Raw genomic sequence first — 215 nt, 5'->3', positions numbered from 1 at the left:
CATAAAGTGACATTTTTCCCAGTTCAAAACCAGGTTAGTCTCTTGGCATCTTTTCAGAACAAGTGCTAAATGGTTAAGGCATGAGCTAAATGAGTCTCCAAATACTGAAAAGTCATCCATGAAGACTTCCAGGAATTTTTCCACCATATCAGAGAAAATTGAGAGCATGCACCTCTGAAAGGTTGCAGGTGCATTGCACAGGCCAAATGGCATCT

The sequence above is a fragment of the Arachis duranensis genome, chromosome 6 (assembly GCF_000817695.3).
Source record: "Arachis duranensis cultivar V14167 chromosome 6, aradu.V14167.gnm2.J7QH, whole genome shotgun sequence".
NCBI classification, from domain to species: domain Eukaryota; kingdom Viridiplantae; phylum Streptophyta; class Magnoliopsida; order Fabales; family Fabaceae; genus Arachis; species Arachis duranensis.
The sequence above is the reverse complement of the archived record's forward strand: the minus strand, read 5'-3'. Positions refer to the sequence as shown.